Genomic DNA, 19,215 nt, shown 5'->3' on the forward strand with positions numbered 1-19,215 from the left:
TTTTCCTGTGGTCATGTATGGATGTGAGAGTTGGACTGTGAAGAAGGCTGAGCGCCGAAAAATTGATGGTTTTGAACTGTGGTGTTGGAGAAGACTCTTGAGAGTCCCTTGGACTGCAAGGAGATCCAACCAGTCCATTCTGAAGGAGATCAGCCCTGGGATTTCTTTGGAGGGAATGATGCTAAAGCTGAAACTCCAGTACTTTGGCCACCTCATGTGAAGAGTTGACTCACTGGAAAAGACTCTGATGCTGGGAGGGATTGGGGGCAGGAGGAGAAGGGGATGACAGAGGATGAGATGGCTGGATGGCATCACTGACTCGATGGAAGTGAGGCTGGGTGAACTCCAGGAGTTGGTGATGGACAGGGAGGCCTGGCATGCTGCAATTCATGGGGTCGCAAAGAGTCAGACATGACTAAGCGACTGATCTGATCTGATCTGATCTGATACATGGTATAGCTAAAAGAAAAAGAAATCTTTAATTACTTAACATACAGATTTTTGAAAACCACTTTTTAAGTGTTATATTTTTATCACACAAGTATTTCCAGTTGATCAGAGGAAAAGAGGTATTTCTTCTCTAGTGAGATAGGTTTGGTGTGCATATTAACTGAATAATTATTTATGTTATAAATCAATGAATTAATATTTTATTCGGTTCTTTCATATCCATGTGGGACTTCTGTAGCAGAGACCCTCTATGTACATAATGACTTGTGGATTAGTGAAATAGAAATATTAATTGATAAATAGCTTGAACTGGGAAAAATGTTAAATGCTGACTCTAGGGGAAATGCTGGGGCGTCCCAGGTGGTGCTAGTGGTAAAGAACCTGCTGCCAATGCAGGAGGTGTGAGAGATGTGGGTTCTATCCCTGAGTTGGGAAGATTCCCTGGACTCACTCACATGCCATAGACATAGTGGAGAACTACTCATCTAAATTGATGCTGTGGTGTTGAAGAAGACTCCTGAGAGTCCCTTGGACTGCAAGGAGATCCAGCCAGTATATCCTAAAGGAAATCAGTCCTGAATATGCATTGGAAGGACTGATGTTGAAGCTGAAACTCCAATACTTTGGCCACCTGATGTGAAGAACTGACTCATTTGAAAAGACCCTGATGTTGGGAAAGATTGAAGACAGGAGAAGAAGGGGACAACAGAGAATTAGGTGTTGGATGGCATCACTGACTCAATGGACATCAGTTTGAGTAAACTCCCAGAGCTAGTGGTGGACAGCGAGGCCTGGTGTGCTCTAGTCCATGAGGTTGCAAAGAGTCGGACACGACTGAGTGACTGAACTGAACTGAACTGAACTGAACTGAAATCATCTAAAAATACTATCCTAGCCCACTTTTCTTAAAACTTGGATTTAATTAGTTGGAGAATTCAGAACAGTGGGGAAAATATGCATACTTACACCATATATATAATAACCAGTCATGCCCAAGCTCTGATTTAACTTGAGATGTAAATGTTTATCTTAATGAAATAATTGGACCATTCAGGATAGAGGCTGAATTACATGTGCCTTGCTCTGTGTTCCACTTTCTTCCATCCATACCTCTATTTTAAGACTTGATATTTACAGACATCATAAAATTGTGGGGCTTCCTGATAGCTCAGTTGGTAAAGACTCTGCCTGCAATGCAGGAGACCATGGTTTGATTCCTGGGTCAGGAAGATCCGCTGGAGAAGGGATAGGCTACCTACTCCAGCATTCTTGGACTTTCCTTGTGGCTCAGCTGGTAAAGAATCCGCCCACAATGTGGGAGACCTGAGTTGGATCCCTGGGTTGGGAAGATCCCCGGGAGAAGGGAAAGGCTACCCACTCCAGTATTCTGGCCTGGAGAATTCCATGGACTGTATAGTCCATGGGGTCACAAAGAGTCGGACATGACTGAGTGACTTTCACTTTCTTGGGCAGCTCTTTAACTCTTAGTTGTGTCTTCTAAAGATTTACTGTTTGTTTGATTCACTTTTTCTTGTTTAATTATGCTGATGTGTTGTGAGGTTAAAAGCAATACTTCCATTTCTTATGGGGAAGAATGGACTTCACATCCAGAGTACAGCACTGCACTGAATTCAGAGACCTATACTTCTTCGTCCAATTTGCTATCATGACTCCCACCTTGATCTTGGAAATACCACTTCAGCATTCTAATTTCACCATACTCAAAGTGAAGCATTTGAGTTCAGTGGTCTCTGAAGCCTCTTTTAACTTTAAAAGAATATGCATTTATTTAGCTCTTAATATTAAAATTATACATACTGTTTTCTCCTAATTCACATACTTCTATTTAATGTATGGCTTGAAAAGTTTTTCTGAATGCTTTTAATAAAGCAAATGAGCAATTCCTTTCACGTATTTTTCGAGGTTGTTTTATGTAATTCTGTTAAAGTAATTCATAGGGAATTATTTAAAACAATCAGAGTAGATTACTCTGTGTCATACATTGATTTATGAATGGGTTACTGGTAACAAAATATTTGTTTAATCATTTACATTTTTTGGCATTTAGACTGTGGACCCATAGGGAACATCATCTTTTTTCAGGAGTATGTTTATTGTAGTGTGGCTGTAATCTAGGACCAGTGCAGTTGCATTGGAGAGGAAAGATGTCTTTCCTGTCTCCATTTTGCCCTACTTTTAGTATTAATTTAAAACATTATTATATAACTGGTCCTATTTGCAAGCTAAGTTTTTGATAAAAAATGGTCCATAATTAATTACGACTATTAAGAAGAAAGGAGAAGCATAAGAAACACTACAAATGTTCATGTTTGTAGGTTAAAACAATATTGATTTCATAGGAAAATGTAAAGAGAATTGTTAGCAAAGCTGAGAATACCTCCTATATTGTTCAATCACTACTGCTGCTACTGCTAAGTCCCTTCAGTCGTGTCCAACTCTGTGGGACCCCAGAGACGGCAGCCCACCAGGCTTCCCCGTCCATGGGATTCTCCAGGCAAGAACACTGGAGGGGTTGCCATTTCCTTCTCCAATGCAGGAAAGTGGAAAGTGAAAGTGAAATTGCTCAGTCGTGTCCGACCGTCAGCGACCCCATGGACTGCAGAGACCTATATCAATTCAGACAATTAACACTTAATATAAAATCTGCTTTTTAAAGTAAGAGTACTATTTAGATTATACAGTATATTAGTATTTTAGTTTTTTTGGCTTAATATGCTTGTATTAAAGTAGATACCATTTTTAAATGAAACAACCAGTAATGAAATTTCAAATGTTTTAATTCCTCCTTTTCCTGAATTGTTAGCTAATTCCTCGTATAAAATAGAGTGTCATTTTTAATAGTTTTGAAAAAAAAACTTTATTTTATATTCTTTTTGATATACTTTGTAGAATATAGCTTTAAATATTTTTAACAGAACATTGCACTATAGATTAGCATAATATTTAAAGGAATAAAATTTCATCACTACTGGACAGTCAAATGCACTATGTGTTCCTTGATAATAAATTCATAAAAAATAATATTCAATAAAATTGTTTGATCTCTAATAGATACTAGTTGCTGTGATAGGCAGTATGTAATAGGCAGAATATAAATTATAATAATATTAATTATTTCCTGCTATCCGTTTGAACACCCACAAGAACTACCCAGGAAAATTTCTAAGTGTGAGTGTTTTTTTTTCACTCATTCCTTGCAGCCTTTTGAGGTCCAAATAATTAAGAATCAATGAGGTAAATACTGATCATCTTTAGCTAGCTAATTAGAGGAGGGTTTACTTTGAAGAGAATAAAGCCTTTCAGTTGCAAAAGACCTCCTAAAGCCCTAGATAGTCAAGTAATTTTTAACATTTGTTGTCTGCTTTCTTATTCTGTATAAAAATTTACTCTTGGGGCTAACTTTGTGCCTGTAATTTTGTATTCTTTCTCTTTAGCAAGGGTTCCCAAATTGTACAAGCTTCAGATCCCACAAAACCTGGATCTGTTCCTGCAGCTCTAAGTGTCTGAAGTGGGTTGCTTGTCTTCAAGACTCTCGAGACTGCTTTTTTAAGTTGGACCCCATTATCCAATTTACGGGACCTCTCCCTCTAGTAAAGTAAAACTCCCCATACACAGGGAGTTTTATCTGCAAAGAGCTAGAGATTACAAAAGGAGGTGAGGTCTCCAAACCCCTACATCCCAATATTTTGAGGAGGGGGATTGTAATGGTCACATTACAGAAAATTTTGTTGAAAAGAGATGAGAACAGCTTTTAAATGTGGGATATGTGTAGCTGACCAAGAAAGGTTCAACTGAGGACACAATAGAAACGCAACTCACATTTGCCTCATTTTCCTCTGAGGTTTTAGGTCTCAACCTTAGCACTTACTGGTTCTTGTCATACCATATTTATTGAATTTATATGCCTGCAAAGCTGTTCTAGCTGGCAGGGTCTGAAAATTATTGGTAATTAACATTAATGGGCAGGAACAATTTCAGTGGAAATTGGCATCATAGCATAATAACTAGTTCAGAGGGTTGGCCCTTCCACTATTCACATTTCCTCCTTGGAAATAAGCTTTGTTGCATCATCTTAGATATGCAGAGACAACTGGGGATTTTTCCTTCCTTTTATTTGAAATCTAAACGTGCTTATGCATCAAGAAGCAGTCAAGTAAACTCTGCTTGACATCACAGACAAAGCCTTTGATGCTGCTTTACCTGTGGATCAGTATTGATGGCTCCTGAATTGTGAAATTCTACTACAAGTAATAGACCCGTCAATTTGATACCTAAGTCACCCGTTTCCTTTTCTTTGATTTGCATCCATCTTATTAGAAAGTGACTCTCTTATTGATTCTATTCAACCCTTGAGAGAGGAGATAAGAAAAACGAAAATGTGACAGAGATAAGAGGCCGTCAAGGTGATCCATGGGTAGAGTCTAAAGGGAAGGATAGTTCCTGAGGAAAATTGGGATCTTAGTAAATGCTATTAAGGCTACAGTATTTAGAGGTTAGAAAAAGCCCTTTAAAGGTTACCGTCATGTACTTAAGAGTCTGTTCTGCTCTTCTATCCTGGGTTGTAATTTAAGTGCATCAGAAAGCATGTGTCTCTTTTATGTTTCTATGTGCAAAGGTGTTTAAAACGTACATTGATAGCCGTATACAACCAGGCATCAGGTCCAGTGGCTATTTGCTACTCATTGCTGAGTAACCAAAATGTCAAAATATGTCTCTGAACCTTAGGCAAATATAATTTCTGATCTCTAGGTTTTTACTTCTCAGTAATAATAATGCTAAGTGATCAATTTAATACTCATAGCATCCCAATGAGTTGTATCTTCTTACTGTCCTCTATATAAAAATGAGGGAACAGATGCTGACAGAGATTAATACAAAAGAAATATAAGACAAGCATCTATACAAACACAAATTAAACTGATACCGTGTATACTATTATCACTCAGTTCTTCTGACTGCCATAGATTGTATTTTGTTATAAATACGGATAATATATGTTTTGAGGCACTTCAAACTACTATGACTCAAAAACTCTATTGTCTTAGCTAATTTCTTTACCTTATATTAGAAAAAAATTTTGAGTCTCTTCTCAAATTTTCTTGTCATTTGAATTCTCTCCAATTCAATGTTAATTATTTATTTTTATTCATATATTTTATTTTATATATATATATATCTTAATGTTAGTTTTGATACATTTTGTGTTTTTCTAGGAATTCAGTTCAGTTCAGTTCAGTCACTCAGTCGTGTCCGACTCTTTGTGACCCCATGAACTGCAGCACGCCAGGCCTCCCTGTCCATCATCAACTCCCAGAGCCTACCCAAACTCATGTTCATAGAGTTGTTGATGCCATCCAACCATCTCATTCTCTGTCGTCCCCTTTGCCTCCTGCCCTCAATCTTTCCCAGCATCAGGGTCTTTTCAAAAGAGTCAGCTCTTCTCATCAGGTGCCCAAAGTATTGGAGTCTCAGCTTCAACATCAGTCCTTCCAATGAACACCCAGGACTGATTTCCTTTAGGATGGGCTGGTTGGATCCTCTTGCAGTCCAAGGGACTCTCAAGAGTCTTCTCCAACACCAGAGTTCAAAAGCATCAATTCTTCGGTGCTCAGCTTTCTTTATAGTCCAACTCTCACATCCATACATGACTACTGGAAAAACCATAGCTTTAACTAGATAGACCTTTGCTACGTTATTCTTTCCTCATTTCTACAGGTTAGTACTTAGATCATATTTTCTACAGTTGTTTTCTTTAAGTACTTTTAATTTAAGCATTTAAAATTATAAAATTTTCTCTGAAAATTAGTTTAGCTTTATCTCACAAATTTTGACATCACATTTTTATTCTCATCTGCCATGAAATAGTTTTTAATATATGTTGTGATTCTTTATTTGATTCATATTTAAATGCACATTGCTAATTTTCAAGCACTCAAGGCAATTCTCTTTATCTTTTTGTTACTGATTTATAGCTTAATTCCACTGTGGTCAGAGAATATAGTCTATTTGATATTAATCCTTTGAAATTTGTTGAGATTTGCTTTGAAATCTGCAATTGGTCAATCTTAGCTCTTGTTTTGTGTATATTCAAAAGAATGTATTTATTGTACAGCTCTGGATGCAAGGTTATATGTATATCAATTATGTTGAGTTTTGTTAATCATGTTGTTCAAATCTGAATCGCTAGTGGTGTTGTCTATAATTCTTCTATCAGTTAAATAAGAGAAGATTGTTAATGTCTTGACATTTGTCTGTTTCTCCTAGTTTTATCAATTTAGCTTTATATGTTTTAAGGCTGGATGTTAATTAGGTACATGGAAATATTTTATTATTCTGGTAGATCAGTATCTTATTACTGTTAACTATCTTTGTGTCTTTTCTTAAAACACTTTGTCTGGCATTGATATATCTGTTCCAGCTTTCTTTTGGTTAGTGTTTGCATGCTATAATTTGCTTCATCTTTTGACTATAACTCAGTTTCCTTATATCTTAGGTATTACTCTAAAAAACAAGAGTTGGGCTTCAGTTTTATATCCAGTCTGACCACCTTTGTTTTTTACTGAGAATATTTATTTAATTTACATATACTATCTTATTGTTTTTCCAGTTTTCAATTTCTTCTGCAAATATTTTTCTCTCCTTTATTTCACTAATTATTTTTACTACCACTATTTCTTTTCTGATAGCTCATTAAGTATATGTTGTTTGGATATTCTTTCAGTGGCTTAACTTTGTATTCATTAAAACAACTCTAAATTGTAGTTCTATGTAATCCCAGAAAATTTAATGACCTTAAAACTCTTTGCCTTTGTTTACCCCATGTTCTATTGTTAACACTCACCTGGATCTAGCTTTTCAGTCTTTATTACTTCCTGAAGGATTTCCTCTTGGATGTTTTATTCTCCTATTAACTTGTTTGAATTTTAACGATTTTTTCATGTCCCATATGTTCTTACTTTTTTTTTTCAATCTTTACATCACTTTAGACATTTTAATTGAATATCTTCTATCTCATCAATCCTCTTGCTGCTAATTCTCTGTTAAGTTTTAATTGCTGCTGCTAGTCACTTCAGTCGTGTCCAACTCTGTGTGACCCCATAGACGGCAGCCCACCAGGCTCCCCCATCCCTGGGACTCTCCACGCAAGAACACTGGAGTGGGTTTCCATTTCCTTCTCCAATGCATGAAAGTGAAAGTGAAGTCGTTCAGTCATGCCCAACTCTTCACCACCCCATGGACTGCAGCCTACCTGGCTCCTCCGTCCATGGGATTTTCCAGGCAAATGTTCTGGAGTAGGGTGCCATTGCCTTCTCTGTTTTAATTAGATTGTTATATTTTTCACTTCTACATTTTGTATTTGATTGTTTTAAAAATAGATTTCTGCTCTCTGCAGATATTGTTCGTCATGTTTTCCACATTCTGAAAAACATTCATCATAGTTACTTAAACATGAAGGCCTGATAACCTTAATAATACAGATCTCCTATATTTTGATATCCAAAGCAATTTTTGGCTGAATCCCCGCCATTGCAATTCTTTAAAAGTTTTTTTGTGTGTGAGGGGGTGGGGACTCTGTATAACTGATGCAATCTTCCAGATAGGATCTTCCAGATAGGATCTCTGGTGTTAGGCTATGAAAATATCACCTTAATTCAGCTGGTTAGAAGCTGAATTTCAGCCTTCTTAAAAGCTTATTTTTTTCCTTTATCCATAAGTATAGCATTTAGAAATTATAACTGACAGCTGAGGTTTTTTTTTTTTTTCTTCCTGGTCAACCTGGATATAATATTTTCTTCCCAGGTCCATAAAACTACTAAAAGTTCTAATCTTCTTCACCTTTTGGCCATAGTTTAAGAAATGGAAAATGCCTCAAGATGAGACAAATCTCCAACTACCTATTCTGTGCTTCATTTTTGTCTGGGATATTAGTTCTTCAGGCTCTTGCTGCATTCATATTTTTCTGATGACATCAAACAGATTTTTTTTTTTAAATTAGCTTTTCTAATTGTTCTCATTGGAAAGATTGGTCAGACAGAAGCAAGTATGTAAGGGTCAGTGACAGAAGATGTATTTCTTTTTTTCAACAATTTGCACATATGTTTCTCAATTCTGTTTATACGGTTTTCTTATTTTTATACTGAACTCTTCTATGCATAGGTAATTTATTTTGGTGTATATTACCAGGTAGAGATTTAGCTTCTTTTGTCAAGAGTTCAATGTTACTTATTATTTATTTTTATTCATATGTTTTTATTATGTACTATTAATGTAAAATGCCCCTTTATTATATTTTATTTGCATATATATGCTTCTGAATATTATACTGTTTAGCTGAACTATTCTTCAGTTCTTGTATGTCATTTTTTTTATATCATATTGTGACAGTATAAAAGCAGACAAGTCCCAATTGCGTTGCTTGTATTCACGTTTATTTTGCATAGAGTTGATTATTTAAAACAATATGAAGTTTGGAATCATTTTCTCTTTCAAAATTGTTTCGTTAGTGTTTTTATTTGACATATGTTAACCTGGATATCCTGTTAGCCTTTGTTCTACTTGTAAGTGTATGATAGTTTTTGTATGCTTTGTATGAGCTGATCTTCTGAGTAGGTGCAATGCTACATGAGGGTAGGAACTGCATTACTTAGAAACATCATGGTACATCCAGATCTGGCACACAACTTAGTAGTTGGTTCTACTCATTATCTCTTCGTTGAAAGCATGAGTAAATTTATGAATTATTCTTGAAAAAAAACTGACTTTTTTCCATATTAATTCTTCACATCTAGGAGCACATGCCTCTCTGCCTTGACTAATATAAAGTTCTCTTTTATAAATTGATATAAAATAATTAGTGATCTGTACCTTCCAAATCTTAATATACATACAAATTATCTAAGCATCTTCTAAAAATGTAGATTCTGAGTAAATAGGTTTTGGTTTTGGTTTGCAGATTCTGAATTTAGATGGGGAAAGAGTGGAAACTTTGGTGAGTGACTTTATTTTGGGGGCTCCAAAATCACTGCAGATGGTGATTGCAGCCATGAAATTAAAAGACACTTACTCCTTGGAAGGAAAGTTATGACCAACCTAGACAGCAATTAAAAAGCAGAGACATTACGTTGTCAACAAAGGTCCATCTGGTCAAGGCTATGGTTTTTCCAGTGGTCATGTATGGATGTGAGACTTGGACTATAAAGAAAGCTGAGTGCTGAAGAATTGATGCTTTTGAACTGTGGTGTTGGAGAAGACTCTTGAGAGTCCCTTGAACTGCAAGGAGATCCAACCAGTCCATCTTAAAGGAGATCAGTCCTGGGTGTTCATTGGAAGGACTGATGTTGAAGCTGAAACTCTAATACTTTGGCCACCTGATGCGAAGAGCTGACTCATTGGAAAAGACCCCAATGCTGGGAAAGATTGAGGGTAGGAGGAGAAGGGGATGACAGAGGACAAGATGGTTGGATGGCATCACCGACTCGATGGACATGGGTTTGGGTGGACTCTGGGAGTTGGTGATGGACAGGGAGGCCTGGCGTGCTGCGGTTCATGGGGTCGCAAAGAGTCGGACAAGACTGAGCGACTGAACTGAACCCAGGCACTACTGATATTCCTATATTGTAGGTTACATACTCTAAGTAGAAAGGGTCTAGACTCTTAAATATGACTTATGTGAAAATTTGTATTTTAACTGAATTAAGGTGTTGTGCTCATTAGGATAAGTTTCTCCTCACTAAAGTATAAATAGTGATAAATCTTTCTAATTAGGCAGCTGAAATTTAATTAATTAGTATTTATTCATTACAGGAGTATTCATATAGTAGCAATTAATGTGATATGCATTATCTGAAGCATTGGGGATAGAAAAATAAAAAGAGAACAGTTAGAAGTATGCCAAGCGGACTTTTAGAATTCCAGGTGTGAGTGTAGGTTGCTTTAGTGCCTTTAAGCACATTATAAGCCTGTCTAATGTAATGGATAGCTACTGTAATAAATGGGATCTAAGTTATTCATATCCAGTCATTTACACAGTAAGGGAATCAAGAAATGGGTAATGACCAGAAGAAAAGTCAAAGTGTTAGTCACTGAGTCGTGTTCAACTCTTTGCGGCCATATGGACTTTAGCCTTCCAGGCTCCTCTGCCCATGGAATTCTCTAGGAAAGAATCTGGAGTGGGTAGCCATTCTCTTCTCCAGGGGATCTTCCCGACTCAGGGATTGAACTCAGGTCTCTCGCATTGCAGGCAGATTCTACACTGTCTGAGCCACCAGGGAAACCAAACCAGAAGAGCTAGAGGTAAATGAAAGACACATTTTCTGTTGTTAATGTTTGTTTTTTAATTTGAGTAAATTCAAAACCCCAAATATGTCAAATATTTTTCCTTTGGAATACTTTCAAAAAGTGCAGTTGAAGTCCTAAGAAATATACCTTTTCTTGATCAAATTCCCATTTTTTTCACTCATCCTCTTAGGCATCTAAGCATTCTATGGAACTCTGCTGAGAATCTTGAAATATTTTCCGGTGCATTTTACATGCGCTCATTTTCTTTTCAAAACAAGCAAAAATTATCATGTTTTTCAGGAGCTACAGAGAAGACAGATAAAAGAATTCCCTCACCAGTAGACTCTGCTTTATAATTCCTTATGTCATGGAAATTGCAAGATATCAAATAACAGTTGAATTTTTATGGCATAAAATTCTGAAAACTGCTTACATACAGTTAAAAAAATTCAGCTATTGGCAAAATGAGTTTAAAAAACCTCTACATGATGGATATTTCCTGTGAGAACTGTGACTCTCAAATCTAAGGGGTAGTGTTTGTCACACTGAGAAATCAGAATGCTTGGGGAAGATAGCAATTATGAAAATGTAACAGATCCTCAGAGAGACTTCCTGACATTGAAGAAAATGCCATTGAAATAATGAGTCAACTATTAACACCATCAGGGTGAAAGCAAGCCTATGTGAGGAAAATAATTTGAATTCCATCACTTCTTGTCCTTATCTTCACAAGCATATTAGCAAGTGACAAATAAGACTAAAATAAAATACACATGATAAACATGCATCTTTCTGATGGCAGTCTCAGGGAAAAAACTAGAAAAGAAGGCAGAAGGTTAATAATGTTAAAGTTTACTAAGTAAAATCTCATTTTCAACAATCATGGGTGGCTCTTTCTTAAAAAGAAATAGTCATGCTTTACAATTTAACTGTCTAATGTCCTGGAGGCTTGAGTTAGCTTTAGGCATTTTCTTAAGCTACGTTTATTTTACTCACCTATTAGCCCTGCAGTTAATGAATTTTTGATGTTGAAATCACAGACTGCAGGTCCCCTGTTGATGCCGGCTGGGTGGCCATCCCGTCTATCGCTTGACTTTCATTACTGTCACTTTCTGAGTGTAATGTAACCTTGACCTCCATAGTCTGGGTAGTCTATTTCTAGCCTCTTGATAATTCACACAGGATGTCCAACTATTTATTTTAATTCAGAATCTTTTCCTTCGAGGATTTCTAGAAACAGCCATCCTCTGCTAGCTCTTACAGCTCACCAAGTATATATTAAGGAGGAATCCCAGTTATGTCTTAAGTAAATGTGTCCTGAAAAAACTTTAGTATCAATTTTTATTGGCAGTCTTGCATTATAGTGGGAACTACAAAATGAATGGGTTTCCTAGGTGGCTCAATGGTGGGGGAAAAAAAAAAAATATTCACCTACCAATGCAGGAGATGCAAGTTTGATCCCTGGGTCGAGAAGATCCTTAGGGGAAGAAACGGCAACCCATTTCAGTATTTCTTTCCCGGAACATTCCATGGACAGAGGAGCCTGGCAGGCTGAACTCCGGAGGGTCGCAAAGAGTCAAACGTGACTGAGCACACTCACAGAAGTAACATGACAAAGCTCCTGTCCTTGAGTAGCTTAAAATCTCATTGGAGAAATAGTTTCACATAGGCAAAATGCTTTGTAAATAAAATAGGACACAGTGTAACAATAGATCAGGACATGTGAGACAGATAATGTAAGAAAGTCACGCAATTACAGCATATTTTTGAAAGGAAGTTGAGATTTATTAATACCTGTAGTAAAGTTTTGTAAGCTATATTAAGATAGGATACACTTATGGAAAAGTTGCCCGTGGCTCCCCAACCTGCCCCAAGCTCCCCTTCCTTTTCAGACCTATGTCCCATGTGCTTATTTATTTATACAGTCTTCATTTCCTGGTTTTGTTCATGCTGTCCCCTATTCCTGGCACTCTCTTCTCCCACACTAGTATCTGTCCAACCTTATGTACTGTGATTGCTATTTCTATCTCTCCAACTGAAATATCACTGTTTCCATCAAACTTTGTGTTCCCCAATAGGAGAAGAATATCCTACTTTAGGCCCCCAGTGAGCCCATTTTCCTCTCTGATTGTAATAATAAAACTCACTCTACTATTTAAAAGAATTCAGTGTTAACTTATGATATATGACAAGGAACTGTGATTTAAAGCATGTCATTAAGGCTATTTTGCTAACGTGTATGTCTCCACAGCCCCACTCTTCGAAATAATACCAGCAGATTACATAAATTTATTGCATGGTGGTTTTAACAATTGTGTCATATTGAACTTACTTCAGAATTTGTTATAAAAAGTCAATAGTGGATTCTTTTTTCTCCATCATATTTTAAAAAGAAGATAATAATGTTCATGTTTTTCTACATTAAAAACTATTTTGAATTTTCCAATAATGACTTTTCAATAATGTGAAAGAAAATTCCTGAATATCCATCAATATATGAATGAATAAACAAAATGCGATTCACAATGGACTTGTCTAAAATAGTTAAACTTGTAGAAGCAGAGTGTAAAAATGCTGGTTTCCAGAGGCTGGGAGAGGGGAAAATATTAATCCATGGGCACGTCTTAAAAAGTTCTAATGATCTGCTATACAACATTATACCTATAGTCGATAATGTACACTTAAAACTTTGAGTGTATATCTCATGATAAGTGCCCCTACAACAGAAAACCACAATTTTAAAAATTTAAGATTAAATTCTGGTAAGGAGGAACACAGTCTAAGTAACCAAATGCAAGTTTCCTCTATCCTGCTGGTGTGTCCTATTTAGCCTGGAGACCATCTGTGATCTGTGAGCCCCTGTGACCTTTGTACTCTAGCAAATAATGAGCATTCAGTATAGAATGCTCAGAACATTTTTAGCACTGGAATTGCTTCCTATAATGAGAATTTCATTTATGAGTGTAATTTCGATTTAAATAATCCTTATTTTTTTCCACCAAAAGAATACTAAATTGATGCAGATAGATGTGTGAAGTGTTTGCCTTGTAATTAGTCTTTATTTCTTGGTAGCATTATATGTAAACTATATCAAAGTATGCAGACATATATTCTAAACATTAACCTTCAAATGTAAACTAAAAGGTTACCAGTTCTGGGCAATGCAGGGGAATTACAGCCTTCTGAGGGTAACCTCTCATACATAACTGCATGCATGGCACCTCAAGAATGTGGATCAGAGTTGCTGATCAAGGAATCTGGAAGAGCTCAGAGGTAAAACGTACCTCTAGTTCCTTGAGTCAGCCTCTGGGTAAGGCTTCACTGAATAAAGAGGTGTTCAGGGACAGGAGTTTCAATATGTGCCTCTGCCCTAATGGGGCTGAGTTAGCCAAGCAACTACCAAAGTAGTAGCCATAGTGAGTAAATTCATTACATAGCATATATAAACTGAAAAACTCTAAATGTTGACAGACCCTATGTGAGATTAGTTAGCAGAATTAAGAGGCTTGGTTAAGACTCATCATGTTGAAACGGATACGAGGTTATTATTTTTTGTCTCAATTGGAATAAAAGATATGTGGATGTTGTCAGATATTTTATTTGTCTAGTCTGTTTTGTTTTCTTTACTAGTTTCCAGATTGCTCTAACGTATTATGGCACAATCTAACAATGCCACCAAACAGCTACAAGCCTAGTGACCAGACCAGATGTCTTATTAGGAATAAGGAGGGGAAAGCAAGCAGATTAGTATTTAGTTTGGAGTCTTAGAATTTTTGGAAAGTCATCAGGGAGAGTTCAGCTTAGAATTCTTAGAAAGATTATTTTATAGAAATATTGGGAAGAAATCTCTAATAAATAAAGCTCTCTACCAGCAGAATGAAGTGACATTGCTAAACAATGAGCTCTTGTCACCAGAATTATTCCACCTGAGGCTAAAAGAACCAAAAAAAGATTATATTACAGGATCTGCATGGATCCTTCCAAGCCACAGATTCCAAGATAATGATACTTTTTGCTCGTAAATTAATGAATTATTTTTGGAGCCTGAAGTCACTTTGATAATTTACTAAATAAGTTTAAGAAACAGAGTCCCACTGTGAGCTGTTCATCTGAGATGAAGTCTCCCATGGTAGAGGGTGAGAGTAGAAAGTCAGGGAATGTGAGCTGGGAAGTCAGGACACCTGGGTTCTGACCCAGGCTTGGATGATACCTGTGTAAGCTGCACTTAACTACTGATGGTTTGAAGATCCCTGGCTACAAAATGCTGCAGTGTTTATCACTGTGGTGTCCTTAGTTTTAAATTTTATGATTTCCATGAATGTGCAGCTGTCAGCTCTTGTATTCCTCATCTAACCATCTGCCTTAGTTGATTCACTATCATCCTCTTGGAACCAATTAATCAGTGAAGCCATGTGAAATTATGCCCTGAGTTAATTTCAATTGATACATACATTTTTAAATGCATCCTTACTGTGATTTTTAATCAAGCAAAAGAAGTATCACATCTACATGTGTCTTCAAGAAGACTAATGGTGTGTCTTAAAGTATAGATTGGCCTGATACACCAGTATTAATGTAATAGATTTTTAAATTATAGTTATTTAATACTTATGGAATTTGCCAGCCATGGAAATTTAATAATCAAGGAGAAATGTATACCCGAACACAAAAATGTGCATAGAAACAAAAATCAGAAAATGGATGTTTATTTCTGACTCCCTAATTCTGAATAAGATCTTAATGTTTTAGGGTAAAATTAACACTTCCTAAAGATATAATGTTCACAGTTATTAAAAAACAGAACTATATGCATCTTCAACACTGCCTTTTTGGTCATATTTCTTTGAAGATAAAACTGAATATCTGATTTTGTTAAGAAAGGACATGAATTGTGTGTGTGTTAATTGCTCAGTAGTGTCCAGCTCTTTGTGACCCCATGGACTAGAGCCTGCCAGGCTCCTCTTTCCTTGGAATTCTCCAGGCAAGAATACTGGAGTGGGTTGCCATTTCCTTCTCCAGGGGATCTTCCCGGCCCAGGGTTTGACCCTGGCTCTCCTGCATTGCAGACGGATGCTTTACCATCTGAGCTATTAGGTAATTAGAAATACTCAACATTGATCAAATCCTGTTATGGCTTAATTTGGGCCTGTCTTACATGTGCTGTATTTTACAAAATGAAATTATTACATGAAAAGTACTGATCAACTCTAATTCTTGAGAAATTTGTGCATGTTTATGGATAATATTTTATTGTCAGAGTTGGGAAGATCCTTCTAAAAATCAAGATATTCTTCACTTCATTTTTTGGGAAACAAGCTTTTACATTCAGATCTTTAATTACATACTGATTATTTTTCATTGCATATTATAATTTTGGACTCGTGCTTAACTTTATAAATTCACTTGACTTTATCCATTATGGAAATAATAATAGAAGGTCTACTAGACATTTCCAAGTCACTGATATTGCAAATTACTGCCCTAAACTATAAACTCAAGTTCCTTGGTTATTTAGAGTTTGGAAAGATTAACTTGGCTTCAGAGGAAATATTCTAGTAGCAAAAATTTGATGTTTCAGGTACTTGAATTGCTTACTTTTCTTAATTACAACATTTAGTGCAATGGCAATTATGTGGAAATAATAATTGCCTGTAATGTAGTCCTGCCCCAGTGAGCAAGAGAAAGAAATTAACACTTATTGTGTGTGAGCCTTATTAATTGCTATATCATATTGGGGGGAAAATCTACTTTGGTCTTGTTTTCCTAGAGTGGTTTATTATATGCAGAAGAATAGTAAACTGTAAAATAATCCTAAAATATACTTTACAAAAAAGTAACAGGCATGCACATGTTTGTTAATGAAAGTAGGGGCAAAAAACATCCTAAATAATCAAAGAATAAAATGTTTCTAGATGAATAATGAAAACAGCTCTGATGCCAAAAGGTTATTACTTCCATTCATTTTGATCTTTACATTTTGTGAAGATCATATCCATAATCTCATGTTAATGGCTAAAACTGTATTGTAATTATTGTATGTAGTTAATAGTGTAACATCATCAGAAGAATGTGAAATATATTTTAATGATAACTATGTATTTAATATGCTAGGCACTAGACCTAAGATAATAATGGTGGTGTTTCTGAGCTACTATCTTTTTTCAGTGTTTAATAAAACAAGGAAAAGTCTATTCGATCTAAATTGCCTCTTCCCTTTTTGCTTGAAGGTTTCAAATAAATTGCCTCTAGGCCCAAGGAATTTAAGAATTCCCCAATGCTTTGAACTGGACAGTAATTTCCTAGAACCTTAACACTGTGTTGCTATATCCAGAAGTGTCTTGAAGTTTCATAAGATTATAGATTGAATATAAAAAGTGTGAGCTGAAGTTTGTTGTAACATTTTTTTAAGGCAAAATGTACATAATATAAAATTTGCCATTTTGCCATTTTCAATTGAAGAGTTCAGTGACCCTAAGTATATTCATATTGTTATGCAACTATTACCAGTGACCATCCCCAGATTTTCCTCAAGAGAATGCACGCATCTGCACGCATCAAACAATAATTCCCCATTCGCTTCTTCCTTTAGTCCCTGTAACATTCTGCCTTCTGTTTTATGAATTTGGCCACCCCAGTGCCTCATATAAGTGAAGTTATACAACATTTGTCTTTTGTGTCTGACCGACCTCACTTAGCCTGTTTTCAAGGCTCATATACATTGTAGCACATATCACAATTTCATTCTTTTTTAAGGATGAATACTACTCCATTCTATTTATATGCCATATTTTGTTTACTCTTCCATTTCTGATGTTTCCACCTTTTGTAGTGCTTTCTTAATTAATATCTATTTTCTTGCCTATCACAGCACCTAGCACATTATAGGCTCACTAAACACTAAATATTTATTGAATGAATAAACATGCTAAAAGTTCAGGTTTCTTCAGCCATCAGCAATTTTATCCTGAAGGTATATTGTTTTTAGACAGATGTTTTTCATTTGGCATTTTTGGAAGAAAAACAATAATACAACCAAAAAAAAACCCCATCATTTGCTAAGCATGAGATGCCACTTATGTGCTAGCTGAAATCCCATGGCTCCACTTCCACCTCTAGTTACTCCTGTGACTTCAAATTATGCACAACTTTAACTAGATGTGTGTGACTTCAACTCACCAACAGCTGAGCAGCCTGATTTCCCAGAGCTTCCCTAAGATGCATGTAGAAACCCACTTGGCACCCACTCATGAACAACTTGACATTGGGAGAGAGTTACCAATCATGGGATCATTCTTGACCAATTGGCAAAAGGGGCAAGAGAATATTTATTTTGTGATATCAAAAAATCACCTGCTTTGTGATATCACCTGCTAGGCTGACATACAGTAGCTTACTATTGAGAGTTACTAAGACTCTGACTATCTGAAAGATTGAGATGAACTGTAGGTAGGAAGTGAGGCATTTTATGTTATCTAACATCCTTGGAGAAATTAGTGCCACGTTAAACATTCAAATGGAGAAGGCGATGGCACCCCACTCCAGTACTCTTGCCTGGAAAATCCCATGGATGGAGGAGCCTGGTAGGCTGCAGTCCATGGGGTGGCTAAGAGTCGGACACGACTGAGCGACTTCACTTTCCCTTTTCACTTTCATGCATTGGAGAAGGAAATGGCAACCCACTCCAGTGTTCTTGCCTGGAGAATCCCAGGGACTGGGGAGCCTGATGGGCTGCCGTCTATGGGGTCGCACAGAGTCGGACACGACTGAAGTGACTTAGTAGTAGTAGTAGTAGTAAACATTCAAAAGACACTGGAGACATGGTCCACATCATATTCCTGCCTAATTGGCCTGTTGTGTTTCTAAAAAAAAGGTAGAACTGAATGGATTGTAGAAGATGACAGCAAGTTGCTCTAAACTTAACCACATGTTAGGCCTATTTGCAGATGGTATGAGAGATGTGCTATTTAAACTACAACAAATAAACAGGACCTTGGTAGGCAGATACTGATCTAAAAAAGGTGTTTTCCTCAATTCTCATTAGTAAAATGAATCAAAGGCTCTTTGCTTTTACTTGAGTCTATATAGCAGACACAATCACTCCCTCATCCTGGAGACAACATTTATGCATTTGTCGAAAAGAAAATCCCACTCAGTTTAGTTCAGTCGCTCAGTCATGTCCAACTCTTTGTGACACCAGGCTTCCCTGTCCATCACCAACTCCTGGACCTTACTCAAACTCATGTCGAGTTGGTGATGCCATTCAACCATCTCATTCTCTGTCATCCCCTTCTCCCCCTGCCTTCAATCTTTCCCAGCATTGGGGTCTTTTCCAGTGAGTCAGTTCTTTGCATCAGGTGGCCAAAGTATTGGAATTTCAGCTTCAACATCAGTCCTTCCAATGAATATTCAGGACTGATTTCCTTTAGGATGGACTGGTTGGATCTCCTTGCTGTCCAAGGGACTCTC

The 19,215-nt window shown here is 36.6% G+C and overlaps 1 protein-coding gene across 1 annotated transcript in view; it reads left to right on the plus strand.

Moving 5' to 3' along the window:
* Nucleotides 1-19,215, plus strand: part of THSD7A (thrombospondin, type I, domain containing 7A) — a 487,905-nt gene that overhangs the window by 177,658 nt on the left and 291,032 nt on the right. The window lies entirely within an intron of this gene.

This window comes from Bison bison, unplaced genomic scaffold (genome assembly GCF_000754665.1).
Source record: "Bison bison bison isolate TAMUID 2011002044 unplaced genomic scaffold, Bison_UMD1.0 scf7180017864216, whole genome shotgun sequence".
In the NCBI taxonomy this organism is placed as follows: domain Eukaryota; kingdom Metazoa; phylum Chordata; class Mammalia; order Artiodactyla; family Bovidae; genus Bison; species Bison bison.